The following is a 13,367-nucleotide window of genomic DNA, read 5'->3' on the forward strand; positions in this document are numbered from 1 at the left end:
TTTCGGCGTTGGCTCAACATCCTGTCATTTGGGGCAAATCAGTGCTTTAAGTGGGATGAAAAAACTGGGGGTCTCAAAGGGGCGTGGTCCATGTAATTAAAGGCGTGGCTTAAAATGCGTAAGCAAAAAATCTGTGTTTAGCACAGTGTGCCGCCTGACTTGTATTTTGCTCTTCCTGTCATTGCATCCAGATATATGATACAAGGCACATCATGCCTACAAGTCAGGACTATTGGCTTTGTCAATGGTTGCTAGTTGTATAAGACAGGCTTCTAGCCTGCTGTCCTTCCGAAAGGCCCTTAAAACATGGCTTTTCCCTTAGACCGCTGCTGCTTTTTTTATGTGTGTGTTGCATGTCCCTTCAGTGTTATGTTTCTCCCTCATCTGGTGGGTACCTTCGAAAAAGCGCCGGGATGCTCCAAATGGAGTGGCCGTGCGCTATAGAAGCATAAATATAACATAACATAACATAACATAACATATAAGATAAATAAGCAGCAACTATGGCCTGTATATAATATTAACCCCTTCTGTGCTGATGACGAGCTCAGCTCGTCATGAGGTTTACCTGCCGTGCGCTCATGACGAGCTTAGCTCGTCATGAACCGCGGGGTTTTAAAAACTTCAGCGCACAGCGGGAAAACCCGTCGCGCGCATGTGGTTAAAAACACTCCCACTAAAAGCCCTGGTGACACCACGACAATGTCGCTGCTCCTGAGTTTCAAAAAGAGAAGGAAAATCCAGAGAGAAAATGACTCTTTAAAGAATTTCCCTTCCCCTACAACGCTCACCACGCGCACATCAACGTGCCTGCTGTCACTGCAGTCCGGAAAAAAAAAACAGACCGCATGTGCCAGGCTCAAAACAGAGCCCGATAGAGACCCGTTTCGAAGCCTCCTCTAAAAAACTGCCGGTATTCAGACCCAGTGAGACCCGGCCAACTTAAAGCCCTGGGGCAAATTACTTAATCTCCCCAGTCTACAAAAATGAATGTGTTCTTGTGTAACGCAACTGATGCTATGGAAAGCGCTCGCGTTAGACGTGAAAAAAAACTGCAAGCGAACCCCTCTCCAGTGTGCAGGGCAGGAAGCGAGGCGCACCTTACAGCGCACTATGGGTCAGGGCGGGCAGAGCTCTGTTGTAGGGCGCAAGCGGCCTTAAATATGAAAACTGCAGCGTGTAGCAGGGATCGAAGAACAACTGTCCCTTGTAGATGACCCCAGGTCTAACGCTGCTGATCACAGCATGTCCCACATACACCGTCTTAGGAGAGCTGAGCAAGCTCGGAAAAGCAACATACAACGCTCTAGGAACCCCCTAAATAAATACATGGGGCAGATTTACAATGCACTTGCAACGCATTTGCGCCGCCACTGAGTCACTTCTGTGACGCAACGGCGGTGCGAAGCAAGCGCCATGTTGCAACGGATTTACAACGTGACGCTTCTAGGGAGATGCATCACGCCGTAAACCCCTACGCCACATTACACCTACGTCAGGTATAATGTGGACGTACCGTCGCAGTGTGGGCGTTACGTCGCAGGAAAGCCTCGGAAAAGTGCCTGAGTGAAATCTACAAGATTTCCCTCAGTCATTTTTCCGACACCGCTGCGTCAAAACCTTGTGCCTGCTCAAAGCAGACGTAAGGCGTGACGCACAATGCTAAGGATAGGCTGGTTTGGAACAGTGCTGAAGTTATGTCGCGGCTGCAACCCAACTCCAGCACTGCGTCAACCTAACGCCAGCAGATACGGCACGCATCTGCCTATACTTGCGCCACGGCGCGCCGCATTGTAAATGTGGTGCATCCGTGATGGTGCAAGGGTAGTTATGCGTGTCGCAAGTTTTCAGGCGCCTCCCTGCTGATTTGCAGAAATGCGCCAGACCTTGTAGATCTGCCCCACTGTGTGTACGTTGGGGTCGGTGGTTAATCTAGGGTGAAGAATTTTTTTTGTATTCAAGTCGTTTTTATTGAAATAAAACAATTATAGAGAAATACATCAAGAATTCATCAAAGCAAAGGAAGAATAACGGAAAGAAATGAAAGAAAAAGAAATGGGTCCGACAAAATAATACATATAAGTTACATTACATTGCATTCATATCGGGGGTGCTCAGCTTGCATGTATGTATTGATTGTAATCAATAGGCACTTGAGCACCCCCGATATGAATGCAATGTAATGTAACTTATATGTATTATTTTGTCGGACCCATTTCTTTTTCTTTCATTAAACGATCGTTATCACTCGCAAGCATTGGGTCAAGGGCGCCTAATAGGACATATGAAAGTTCTCTGGGGGGTTTGATGTTAAAAATGTGTTCTAAACATTCATAGATTTTATCCCAGTAAAGCTGTAGGGTGGGGCAGGTGAAGAGCATATGAGCGAGGTTTCCAACAGCAGAGTTCCAGTTCCAGCATAACGATGTATCTCTTAAGCCTAGTTTAAAAAGTTTTTCAGGGGTCCAGTATGAACGATTAAGTAGCATATATTTAGTCTGAGACAGAATAGGAGATATTTTATTCGAAAAGGCTGTACTGTATACCTTGTCCCATTCAAATGGGATATTGGAGGAGTTGGGTTCAGACTCCCAATAAACCTCATTGCGTGTATGCGTTTTTCTAGGGTTGGGAAAAAGTTTGTGGATTTTAGAAACAGTATGGCCCGTTTTCAAAAATCGTGAGAGTAGGGAAGTGAGCGGGGGGTCACAAGGTTTAATGGAGAGTGTTGACAGGAGAGCTTTCAATTTCAAAAAGTCGTAAAAATCCATGGGGGTTAAGTTGTGCTGGCTTTGAAGAGTTGAGACTGGGAAAATTGTAAATTGATACTTGTATAGCGCACTACTCACCCGCAAGGGTCTCAAGGCGCTTGTACGAATACCGCTGTGGAACCCTTCCTGGCTTTCCCTGTGAGGTGTCCACTCCTCGGCACCCCCAAGGTGGAGGCCAGGCATCCTTAGCGTTGTGGGGGCCGTTGTGGAGATTAAGCAAGCTATTGCCCAGAGTTGCAGAGTGGGACTCCATGATTGGAATAGGCACCGAGGCGAGAATTATCAGTTCCGTGGAACTTTGAGCCCAAGACCTGCCGAGGCGGGGAATTGAACCCTGGTCCTGGGCTAGACCTCTGCATCAGGGTCTGCCGCTCTAACCATTGAGCCACACTTCTCCAGCGGGTTGAGGGCTTCGTAAAGATCTTTTATTAAGTTTATACCTTTTTTGGACCAGAGATCCCAATAGAGCATAGTGCCGTCAACCCTCCGGCAGGGGTTTCGCCACAAGGAGACCATATTAGATTTACATGGAAGTTCCAGTCTTAGGAGGGCCCGTCTGGTGTTAAGAAGAATATAACGAGAGTGAGGGAGGTGAGAGAGATCCATGGTGAGGAGAGCAGGTAGAGGCATTTTGGTGATGAGTGACCTCTCTATATCAAGCCAAACCGGAGTATAGTCCGAGTGTGCGGTCAACCAGTTGGCTCCTTGTTTGCATAGAAATGCTGTTTGATAATTCCTAAAGTTGGGGAGACCCCGACCACCTTTCTCTTTAGATAATTGTAGTTTAGTCAGTGATATTCTGGGTTTCTTCCCCTGCCAAAGGAATGCCTTGAAGAGCTTATCAATCTTGTTCAAAAAGTCAGTGGAGAAAGTCATCGGCAGCATACTAGCTAGATAATTCACTAACGGGGTCACCATCATTTTCAGCGTGTCCGCTCCACCCCACCATGAGAGATATTTAGGAGACCATCCTTCTAGTAGTGTGGAGATCTTTTTGAGAACTAGGTTTTCGTTAGTGTGGAGGGTTGAAATCAAGTCTGCATCAAAGTCAAGGCCCAGGTATTTAAAACATTTAGGTTGCCAGGTTAGGCCAGAATCCCCCATAATCTCTTTGTTGCCTCGGTTATTCAGGAGCTTTACTTCAGTTTTACCTTTATTTAGTTTATAACCGCACACACTAAAGAAGTTGTCAATTGTAGACATGAGAGCAGGGATGGCCTCATCGGCTCTTTCCGAGACTACCAAAACGTCATCGCCGTAAGCTGTAATCTTAACCGTACCGTCGTTAAAGTGGACCCCCTGAAATGCAGGCATTATTCCTGATGTGATACAAGAATGGCTCAATGGCAAGTAAAAATAGTGAGGGAGAGAGGGGGCAACCTTGTCTGGTTCCTTGATGTTACTAGAAGGGTGATGAAATCGCCCCACCCGCTCGTACCCTACCTGAGGGGCTGAAATATAGCGACATTACCATTCTTGTGAAATTTCCCCCAAGCCCAAACTTATTCAGGGCCGCTTCTAGGTATGTCCAGTCAACTTTATCAAAAGCATTTTCGGCGTCAAGTGTGATGGCTACAGTGGGTGAATTAAGTTTTGCCTTTTCTAGTATGTGGGCTAAATTCTGGTGTTGTCGCTAGATAGTCTGTTCTTTAAAAAGCCAACCTGAGAAGGGTGAATAAGTGGCAGATCTGATTTTAATGATTTCACCCCTAATAGTACTTTTCAAAGCCTCCCAGCGGCACAGGTCAGAAGTGTCACTTCTTTTGTTGTGTAAGAGGTACGACTGGATTTCATCTTCTATGAGCTTTCTATATTGTTCCTTTCCCAACACTTCATCGTTCAGTCTCCAAATGGACTGACGACAGGATGGTTTTATACTAGATATGGAGAGCGAGATACAGGAGTGATCGGACACTACTCTGGGTTCTATCGACGGCTCCACAATTCTAGAGGTAGCATTACTGGTGACAAATAGTCAATACGTGTGTATGGGTTGTGGGGTGGTGAGTAAAAAGTGTATTCCCTCCCTGTGGGGTTTTGTAGTCTCCAGGAGTCCAGCAGATTAAAACGTGAGCAAATATTAGTAAAGGCTTTATGAGATTTGTTATTGTGATAAGCACATCTTGAATCTCTGTCTAGTGCCGGGTCTAATGGAAGATTGAAGTCCCCCGCCAGGATATGCATGGCCGAGTCAGGGATGGTTTCAATCTGTTTAGTTAGGTCATTCCAGAAGCCTAAGTCACTAGTATTAGGAGCATAGATTTTAGTGATAAAGAACTCCGTGTTGTCCTTAATTAACTTGGATGTAACCCACCGTCCACTGGTGTCAGACGTATGTGAGCTAATCTTGACATTCGATTTTTTCGCTACAAGGGTCAGGACACCGTTTTTCTTACTTATTGCCTCAGAACCTACAACTTAAGTGTAAAACTTATTTTTAAGTGTGTTCAATTGTTTGGCGTCAATTCTTGATTCCTGTAAAAGAATGACATCACCTTTCTGTCTCGGAAGGTAGTCCATAATCTTTCTCCGTTTAACTGGGTGATTGAGCCCCTTAACGTTAAGCAAGAGTATTTTCAGGTTACCTAGCCTAGCAGTCCCTAAGGGAGTTTTTGGCGTGGGATGCGACATTATAATTGTGTCCTAAGAACGGTCCAGATCAGATCGGTGTCGCAGCTAACGCTGGGGTCATTGGATGCTTGTCTCGTGTGAGCTGATAGCATGAATATGACATTCGCAGCGGTGTAGGATCTTGGAGCAACAATTATACATAGGACGCGAGTGCTTTTAGAAGGTTTTACATAGCTAGTAACCCATATGTACCTTGCATATCTCATGTGCTAATAAGGCCCATACATTTGATTAAGACAGATGTATTGTGTTCTATCTTGGCCCATATTAGACAACGGTTGAGCGTTTAGGCATTTTTTCGGCTTGGACATAGGGTCGTCGTTATACAGTGGCGTTTGGCGCTTGAGCAACGGAAATAATAGGATACAGGCAAAAAGTAAGCGAAATATAATGACTAAACAAACTGAAGTTGGACCCAAACCCCTCCCCTTCCCGCTCCCACCCAACCCACCCTGAAAGAAGCTAGTAGACATGGCGACAAGGGGAAAATAGCTCCCCTCCCATTGCAATGAACAAAATTGTAGTGGACTATGAAGTCCAGACCATTATTCAAAACAGTGGATGCTAAACAGTGAATGCTGAAAATGTGGGTATTGTTTAACCAATGATCAGTCAAATGACTGTTAGACTAACAGGTTGAAAGGATAAAACAGCTACTATATCATGAATAAAGGCAGTGTAATCCTTGCAGAGGGTGCTTGAAGGCTTAGTTATGTCCGAATTGCAAGGATCGGCAACAACTGGTCATGGTTCAGGCATTGCAAACGAGGAAAGCCTGCAACGATATTTCACACAATGTAAAACCGCATTATCCAACGGTAATTTGAACATCTCATATAGCGGCGAGTTCCACCCATTGAGTGTAGTAATTTGGATGGGACCCCGGAGACTGCAACAAATGCATCAATTATTGCCCTCAACATGTCATTAGGACCAATCCCAACCGAAGAGGAATTTTCAAGGAGACGACATAGCAAGATTCTAGTGGAAATATCAGACAGTTGAAAGGCCTAGCAAGTAACAATGAGACAAGCGCAGCAACCATAATGCAGAGTACAATGCAAAGCAGCAAATTACAACCACGATGATCCTGTTATGGGACCAGACTAAAAGGATACCCAAGTGTTTGCAGCGGAAGGACCAGGTATTGTTGTGTCCCTAGAGAGTTCATCCGGGCCATCAAGAAGTCTTTTGAGTTTCTGGGGATCCGTAAAGACTTGCGGGATTCCTTGGTTGATCACGCGGAACTTAGCTGGGCCTACGAAACCAAGCTGATAGTTTAAAGAGCGTATTTTGGGTCATAGAGCGAGAAATCCTTTTCTTATGTCGACTGTCTCCTTGCTGTAGTCTTGGGAGATGAATATTTTATTAGATTTCCATAGGATATGGATGTTTATGCGCATAAAGGCCAATATCTGTTCGACATGTTGATAACGCAGGGGCTTGCATACGATGGGTCGTGGGCCTTTTTGATTGGGAGTAGGGTGAAGAATTTTAAAGCCAAAAACCGGGACATTTCCCATAAATAGAAGAAGAATTACAATTTTGATTCACACCAGCGCACAGAATGACAGCGTTCCTCAGCAGAGAATTACAGAAGAGGCAGTATGAACATACATAAGATGCAATTTTTAAACTCAGTAGCTTGCCTTCTAATTAAATTGCTTTCTTATAACAGATGCTAACTACCCCTGCTTTCCAAAACATGAAAAGATACCTCTCACCCTTTTCAGTCGACCCTCTCTAAAAACCGGTACATAAGCTTAACTTTCTGAAATCTGCCAGGACAGCTGGCGAAAAACCGGGACTGTCTGGGCAAATCCGGGACGTCCAGTCACCCTAGGTAAATCGTGAAGGCAGATTACGGGAGTCAGCCCTGCCAAGTACCACGCATCTGGCGTTAGACTAACGCATTTCAGTGTGGTACTCCGCATTACTGCACTGAAATGCATTGTCACACATATCTGTGTCGCAGCACTCTGAGTGGGGTGGGAGGAGGGGGTGGAGCTCGCCCTTGGTGGAGTGTTGTGATCAGGCTGTGTCAATTGCGGTCAGGCTGACGGCTAGATTGCCGACTTTGGTGCTAGAAACCAAGGTTCGAGCCTCAGGGTCGCGTCCACATCCTGTGATTCTGGGCAAATCACTTAATCTCCCCGTGCCTGAATGTTTAACGTAACCGGTGCTCATGTAAAGCACTCCAATACCTTCGGGTCGAGTTAGCGCTATAAAAATCTGCATTAAATAAACAAATAAATAAATACAATCAGGAAATAACATTTCAAGGGCTATCACCGTTTTCACAGGGCACCAGTCGATACACTGATCACCTGCACGAATCATTGTTCAAGTGACTTGCTTTTGAGTAATGTAAACTGACATTTGTGTGTTTCCCAAAAGGGAAGTAAATCTGTATCCAGCTGTCCCTGCATAATGCACATGTGAAGCAACGGAGCACTGAACGACGCACGCTTTCTGTATTCCTGTATAGGATGCCCTCAGTAGGACGGGTACGTCCAGACGTGACTCCCGTGCTCGCTGTGCCACTGGAACCAAGCTGTACCCAGCCGGAGAGCCAATAACAAGGGTGAAACTGGTCCTGGGTTGCTTGTGCCCCGGTTCAGGGAGGACCGGACCTGGAGGTTCAGGCTGCACTGGAGCATGGTGTGCTGTAACACTCAGGAGACCAGCCGGGGAGGTTTCAAGCTCTTCGTTGTAATATCAGCTACCCACGACCTGCCGCGTGTACAGCCTCTGGTCTCTGAGACGCCAACTGCCACAACGACGAACTACAGCCATACACCCTCCAGAACAAGGAGCGTACAGAATTCTGAATACAAACAAAGGCCTTAATAAACCCTCATAACATAAAACCATTTACTACATCACCTTCCCACTCTACAAACAATGATACAATAATGCAACATACAATAACTTAAAATTTAATATATGACATAGTCCTTAAACTTAGGAGGTGTTTTCCTCTTGAGTGAAGCTCGTGAAATGAAACTTTGACAGTCTACGTCAGTAGTAGAAGGAGAGGAAGAAGTAGAACACGTTTACAGACCATTAGGAACCGGAACAGATCCTTGGTGTGGCACCTCTTCACTGACATCCCCTGACACCGCGGTATCAGCACTACCACTCACATTGTCATCCATACTGCCAGCAGCTACTGTAGACGATGAACACATACCACTAGCAGACCTTTTGATGGGGTCGGTCGGAAAGGAATCCGAACCAGACTTTCATCTGCCATTCGGAAAGCTTCCAGTAATCCCTCGGGTAGCTTTTTCGACCCGAGGGATTACGATGGCAAATTCCAACAGTCTTTCTGTGTCGGCCTTTCTGGCACCGAGGGGCTGTGGGAATCACTTAGGGGGGCCCCCAGCAGGGCCCCATGGGTGCAAGGCCTCCGGATGGAGGCCAAGGGGGCACCTGTGGTGCCCCCGTTTTTATCCCTCCACCCCGTGGCAGACACCTTGGGGTGCCTGCCACGGGGTGCAGGGATGAGCTGCACCTCAGCTCTTTAAAATGAGAGCATGCATTCCGGATGGAATGCATGCTTCCATTGGAAAGAATGGGAATGTGACTGAACAGGGTTCAGTCGCATCCTAGTTGCTGGGTTGGGACCAACGGCAGGAGGTCGTTCGGTCCCAGTTCCCAAACAATGTCGGACGGAGTCAGGTCCGTCCGACATTGTAATCGGGCCCCAAGTGTTTATGCAAAACCTCAGATTGCAAATTACTCTTGGATTGTTGAGAACCCACGTCACTTTTCAATCTCAACCATTCAGGACACAGATTGGAATGAATGTCTCTACCTCTGAGAAGGTAGAAAGGTGCTTCTCCAGTTATGGCATGCCGTGAAATGGTATAGCTCCACACCTTAGCATGAAGAAAACCTTTCAGCCCTTGACCTGATGATAACTCTGTCTGAAAACCTTCTTTCATAAATCTGTTGGCCCTCGCCACCACACAATTCAAATTCGAAAAGTACAACACCACCTTGAGATGTTTACATCATAACAATTCAAAAACGTACATATGCAACTATAAGCAAAATGCATTTATTTATTTATTTATTTGGTGTTTTATATAGCGCGAACAATGACCCTAAGTAGGGTATCATAGCGCTTTACATTTACATCTTTAACTTAGAACAACATGAACGTCAAGAAGGTTTAGTAACAATGCTCCATGTACAGCAAATTTCAAGAGATCAGTTATGTTACCAAGTCATAAGTAATTGTACATTGATATGCGGGAGAAACATTAGAGTTTTATAATTCATATATACAAGACCAACATGAGGTTAACGTTCGATGGGAGGTAGCAAACGTTTGATCAAGTGATAATGTCTAAACTGCTGAGATTATGTAAGAAATTTGCTCATATAGAAAGATTTGGCTTCATTTTTTAAAGCAGCGATGGACGAAATTCTTCTAATGGTCAGGGGAGAGCGTTCCATATTCTGGGCACTCGGTCATAAATTCTTTTCTTATGGAAACAGGCCAGTTTCAGTAATAGATCTCCATGACTCCTGGTAACACGACATCCTCCTGATAACGTGATTTTCTGGGCCAGGTACACAGGTGTTTTGTTATGTATCGCTTTGTGAGTGATGCATGCCATTTTTAGTTGTATTCTTGCTTCATAAGGCAGCCAGTTAAGCGCTATCAGATGAGAGGTGATGTGGTCAAATGTTCTGGAACCAGTTATAAGTCTTGTGGCCGCATTAAGACAGGCTTTCAGAGGCGCTGTCAAAATCCTGGGAAGACCAGCTAGTGTTGTGCAACCAAACTCAATCCTTGAAATGACTAATGCCTGGACTGCTGTTTTAAGGTCCGAGTTGATTATAAAAGGTTTCAGCTTTCTGAGGTAGCTTAAGTGGAAGATGGTGTTTTTTTGCATTGTGTTAATATGTGATAACATGTTCAGGTCTAGCAGAATTCCAAGGATTTGGAAGAGTCTACAATCCTCGGAGTACAGCTTAATGCCGTGATCAGGTTGGCCCACTCGAGGATGTTCGTAGCTCTTTTCTGGGGGGAAATCAGAAGAAATTCGGTTTTATGCAGGTTACGTTTGAGGTGATTACTAGTTAGCCAATGGACGGTTCTCTTTAACGCTTGGTTCATGATACCTATCTCTTCTATCGATGTGATTTTGATGTAAAGCTGTGTGTCATCAGCGTACATGTGGTAGGAGATGTTTGCTTCTTGTAGGGTTTTTGTGAGTGGCTCTCCGTATAGATTGAAAAGAGCAGGGGATAGTGTTGAGCCTTGAGGAACACCAATATCATTTCTGGATGAGGTTGATAATGTTTGGTTGACTATGAATTTTTGCGATCTGTTCTCTAAAAACGAGCTAAACTACTTTAAGACTGACTATACCCTCTAATTCCATCCTATTTTCCAGCGATCTCGTATTTTAGCATGGTGTACCGTATCGAATGCCAATGAGAGGTTGAGCAGGATTAGGAGACAAGTTTCGTTGCCGTCGAGGGCAAGTAGAGCGTTGTCCACGATGTGCAGAATTGTTGTTTCAATACTGTGGTCAGGTCTAAAACCTGACTGGAGGTCATTCAACAGATTGAATTCAGAGGTATGTAGGCTCAATTGTTGTTGTACACATTTTTCCAGGACTTAAGCTAGCATGGGAATGTTTGTTACTGGTCTGAAATTGTTAGGGTTTGCCCTGTTTTTAGGCAGTCTGGTATTGAGCCTTGTGATAGCGATGCGCTAATGATCCTTGTCCATGAAGGGATGAGCTGATCGTTTATTGTAGATGAACAATTTGCAGGTAGCGGATCATTGTAATGATTGTTTGATTTAATGGTCAAGATGATCGTTGCTATCCATTAACTGTCACAATGTCCTTGGGTGAACCTTCTATAGCAAACATTCTTTCAAGAAATGCAATAGCTCTTTCGGTGCTCAGTGGATCAACAAAATCAAAATTAATTCATTTGAATGATAATCAAGAAGTGCAATCAAGTACCTCAACTCGCTTGGTAACATCTGAAAAGGTCCTGAAAAATCCAAACCAATTTTATCCCATAGTGACCCAGGATAAGGAACAAACATCATTGAAGTATCCAAAGTTTTCCAATGTTTGTCTGAAATCTGGTGTCACACTCAGGAGACCAGCCGGATAGGTTTCAAGCTCTTTATTGTAACATCAGCTGCCCACGGCCTGGTCAGACTCTGGTCTCCATGCCCTTAACTGCCAATCAGAGAACCTTCCGCTGTACCCGCTCCACAACACGGAACGTACAGATTTCTGAACACAAACAGAGGGCTTATAAAACCCTCCTAACATAAACCCAAAACCCTCATAACGTAACACCCTGTACTGCACAGGGTCATGACTGATTTGCATATGGGTGGGTCCAAACTGAGGGCTCACGGGTGCAAAAAAACGATGGGACTGGAATGTTGCCCAAGTAATTACCAGTGTCGGAAATTAATTCAAGCTTTTCACGACTACATTAAGAAGTTTTCCAAAGTTTTTCACGGTGGGATGGGCCTGGTTATTTTTAGCATACAATTTTGCTTACTTACAAAAAGAGAGTTGTTCACACAGTTTAGAAAAGTATTGTGTCTTATGGATGCACCGCTCACCGAAGAGTTAAAAAGGTTGCTGCAGCTAGGAGTAATAGAAGAAGTGGAGGCGTCAGAACGGCTGGTGCATCTGCTTCTGTCAGCTAATAATTCAGGAAAAAGTGTTTTGTGTAAACCTGCAGGGTTCAAATAGAAACATGTGGGTTGACAGGCAAACTTTACCTAACATCTAAGAATCTGTAGCAAGTCTAAGCAATGACAAGCTGTGGCATCGGAAACTACGTAACCTTAAACGTTTTGGTTAACATTTTGAAGCGTGAAGGTGAAGGAACAATTGAAGTGCCTTTGAAAGGAGGGGGACTCACTACATGACCCAGCCCTCACCGCGACCAGAGCCGCCCACGGAATCATCCAGCACCCGGAGGCGCTATAACACCTTCACCGCGGGGCTAATTCCCCCGCAGCGCGGGGGGGGGGGCACGCGCACGGCGCCGCGGTGCTTGTGACGAGCTCAGCTCATCATGACTCCGCCCACTCAATGGAACGCCCCACACAGGAGGGGAATTATCCCCGCGTGGGCGTTCCACAGCCGTCATGAGCACAGCTCCACTGTGGGACGTGCGCGGGCGTGCTCAGGCCGGCCATGCTCAGGCCGGTCTGCGCCCGTCCGTGACTGATCGAGGCAGGGCTCATCCTCTAAGTCCGCCATAAGATATATCTGGGAACCTCCCTGACCTCCGAAGTCGTAGGTAAGCGCAGCCCCTGTTGACTTAGACATTTGGACACGGTCTGCACTCCTTTGATTAGCAGCGGATAACTATCAACAACGGATATTCTATCTCGAACCACATGTGCCTAGTGACTATTGTTTATTGACTGTGGACCTATTTACTATTCACTTATACTCAGCCGTGTACGGCTAATAACGATCTACTAGTTTAATCTTCTCGTTTAGCAATTTGTTTTGTCTGCCTGTTTGTTGGAGGAGTTTAGGGATTTAAGTATGGAGAAGAGAAAGGCTACCACTGTTCGCCCCTCACCTGCTAAAAAGGTAGTAGCAAAAACCCATCACACGTAATGAGTTACCTTACAGGGGCAATAGGTGCCATAGAGAAACAGATAACCACCGTGGAGGAGACACTGATTACAAGAACATTACGTGTAAAGGGCATTGAAGGTGATGAAGCCCCTGACATTTCTGCAGTGGTAACTCTAAAGTCCCCACAAGATACTACTCCCCAGAATGGTTGCATTGTTAACATGTCAGATCACATCACACTTAGCGATGTAGACTCCACCATTCAGCCCCTCCCACAAAGCGCCACAAAATACCTTCTAATGTGAATAAGAAGCACGATTCCAGATAAGGGCGAGAGCATCAGTAGGACTCCCAGGTATATTCCATC

Source organism: Lissotriton helveticus, chromosome 8 (assembly GCF_964261635.1).
Source record: "Lissotriton helveticus chromosome 8, aLisHel1.1, whole genome shotgun sequence".
NCBI lineage: Eukaryota > Metazoa > Chordata > Amphibia > Caudata > Salamandridae > Lissotriton > Lissotriton helveticus.